Source organism: Antechinus flavipes, chromosome 4 (genome assembly GCF_016432865.1).
Source record: "Antechinus flavipes isolate AdamAnt ecotype Samford, QLD, Australia chromosome 4, AdamAnt_v2, whole genome shotgun sequence".
In the NCBI taxonomy this organism is placed as follows: Eukaryota; Metazoa; Chordata; class Mammalia; order Dasyuromorphia; family Dasyuridae; genus Antechinus; species Antechinus flavipes.
Window position 1 is genome coordinate 426075784 of NC_067401.1, and position 3458 is coordinate 426079241.

Consider the following 3458-nt stretch of genomic DNA (forward strand, 5'->3'; position numbering starts at 1 on the left):
GGAATTATTTAACAAATTCCATGTAAAAGGCATCTAGGCTACCTTTCATTAGGACCACAGGAGAAGACTCAATTCTTGTGTTAATAAATTCTATTGGTATCTTTTGTTTTAACATGCCAACATGAGAACCATACTTTATAATAAAAGATAAAAATAAGAGGAAGATAAAAAGGAAATTAACAAATCAAAAGGTCAAATATTATATACTATCTATACTTCTCATCTTTGAACCCAAGCTTATTCACAATTCATAGCTTTCCATTTTAATTGTGTTATTGTTTCCTTTGTTCATTTTATTTACATTGCTGTACTCACTGGGTACATGTTTTTTAGGTTCTACTTGACTTAGCTCACACTAATTCAAATGTCTTCATATGATTTTTTATATTAATATATTCATCATTTGTCATATCACAATAATATTCCATTGCTTTCATGCACCAAAATTTTTTAACCATTTCTCAATTGAGGAGTATCTATTTTTCTGTTAGTTCTTTACTAATGAAAATTACTAATGAAAATTTTAAAATCTATGTCACTACAAAAAGAGTTGACATAAATTTTTGTCATTATTTTATGATCATTAACTCTCCCCCTTCTATATCTGAAAGGTATTTTCTTCCATAATCCTCTGTTTATAATGACTAAATCATGTACTCATTTGAATTTTATCTTGGTGTATGATGGGAAATATTGGCCCAATACCTAGTTTTCTAATGGACTGTTTTCCAATTTTCCCTACAATTTTTGTTGAATAGTTATATATAAAAAGTGTTGTGATAAATATTTTGGTTTATATGGACTTTTTTTTTTGTAAATTCCCAGCAATGGACTCTTTTGACTCAAAAGCTATGGACATTTTTGGCCTTTTTCTTTACATAATTTCAAATTGATTTCCATAATACTTAGACCAATTCTTAGTTCTACCATCAGGACATTATTAGTGCACCTCTTTCTACAATTGTTTCCACATGAACATTCCCACTTTTTGGTCACCTTTGACAATGTGTTTAGTGTTAGAGTTGTCTTCTCACAATTGTTCTCACAGTTGTCCTGATTTGCATTTCTCTTATCATTAGTGGTTCAGAGCATTCTTTCTTATGTTTAATAATTTGTAATGCTTTTTTTTTTTTTGAGAACTGCTTGTTCGTGTCCTTTAACTGTTTCTCTCAAGAAACTGATTGGTCTTCTGCATTTATTGGTTGGGTGTATAGCTTATATATCTCTTTACATGAGATATATGACAAAGATTTTTTTCTAGTTTGTCACTTCTCTTCTTATTCTCTCTGCATTGATTTTATTCACACAAAACCTTTTCAATTTCATGTCATCAAAAATATCCCATTTAACTTCTATAATTGTGTCTCCCTATTTTTTAGTTATGTCATGCTCTAATCTGTCATGCTTCTTTTATTATTTTTTTGAGCTTTTCTTTTTAATATTCATGTCATATATGCATTTTAGATTCATTATGATAATTTTGTTATATTATTTCTCTTTCTCTTTTAAGCTGCAAAATGTTTATTTATTTTCCCAATTAATGAAAGTTCACATTCTTTTTCCCTCCTTCTCCCCACTGTCTTGCCTACTGAGAAAGAAAACACACACATACACATACACCTCATTAAAATCATGTATGTGTAATAGAGCAAAACAAATTCCACATAGACGGTTTCGAAATTTTTTTAAAATGTCTCGATCTACCCTTTGAGTCCATTATCTTTCTCTCTGGAGGTAAGTGTTTCATAATGACTCTTCTAAAATCAAAATTAAATGTTGTATTGATTATAATTCCTAAGTCTTTCAAAATATTTTGTTTGAAAATGTTGCTGTTATTCTATAAATTGTTGTCCTGGTTCTGCTCATTTCACTGTGTATCAGTTCATACAAGTATCCTAGGTTTCTCTGAAAACATTCTCTTCATCATTTCTTATAGCAAAATATCACATTTAAATGCCATATTTCTTGCTCATTCATTTCAATAACTAATAAATTGTGAAAATTCAAATTATCAATTTCAATTTTAAAATCTGTCACTACAAAAAGAGTTGATATAAATTTTTGTCATTATTTTATGATCATTAACTCTCCCCATTCTATATCTGAAAGGTATTTTCTTCCATACTCCTCTGTTTATAATGACTAAATCATGTACTCATTTGAATTTTATCTTGGTGTATGATGTGAAATATTGGCCCAATACCTAGTTTTCTGATGGACTGTTTTCCAATTTTCCCTACAATTTTTGTTGAATAGTTATATTTTTGGGGCCAGATCAAACACTGGGCTTCTGTGCTCATTTGCTTCTATTCATTACATACATAATCTGTTCCATTGATGAATCACTCTATCCAATACCAAATTCATATCTTGTACCAAAATGTTTTAATGACTATAGCCCTGTAGCATAGATCGAGAACTTGTATTGCCATACTTACTTCTTTCCCTCAATAATTTCCTTTTTTTTTCTTTCTGTTCTGTAACTCTGATTTTCAGATTTTCTATTTTGATGTTTGATTGATGGTTTTAATTTTTTATTTTCTAGTTGTTTTAGTTGCATACCCAATTTATTGTTCTACTCTTTCTATCTTTTATTGATAAAATTGCTTAGAATATAAAATTTCCCTTAAGTACTATTTTGGTTTCATTCATGGTTTTTTTTTAATTTTGTCTCATTATTGTCATTACTTTTAATGAAATTATTTCTATGACATGTTCTTGGACCCACCTATTTTTAGGATTGCTATTTAGTTTCCAATTAATTTTAATCTTTCTTCAAAGATAATTTATTTAATCCAATTTTACCACATTCTGATCAATAAAAAATAAATTTAATATTTCTACTTTTCTGCATTTGTTTGTAATTTTTATTTGTTCCTTGATCAACTCTTGAGAAAGTACCATTCGCAGCTTAGAAATAGGTATTTCTTTCTTTCCCAATTCAATATTCTCCAGAAGGTTTTCATATGTAACTTTTATAATCCCATGCAGGCTTTTTTTGTTGTTTCCTTTTTTTGTTAGTTTTATCTGGGCCTCTGGCCCTCTGTCACTATAGTTTGTTTATTTTTTCTGCCCATGTCTCCCTATTAATTGATCTTTCCCATTAGGAATTTAGATGCTATATTATTTGGTGCATGTATGTTTATCATTGATATTAATTCATTGTCTAGGCTACCTTTCGGTAAACTGTAATTCTTTTAATATGTCTTTTAATTTGTTCCATTTTGTGGTTGCTCTATCTAAAATCATGATTTCCATCCCTGCCTTTATTTTGAATGAAGCATAATAGATTTTACACAAGCCCCTTATTTTAATTCTGCATGTATTTTTCTTTTTCAAATGCATTTCTTATCTTAAAAAAGCTTACTGTTGGATTCTGATTTCTAATGAAATATTTTATGTTCTTCTGTTTTAGAAGTGATGCTATCCCATTCACATTCACAGTAATGATTTTTTAA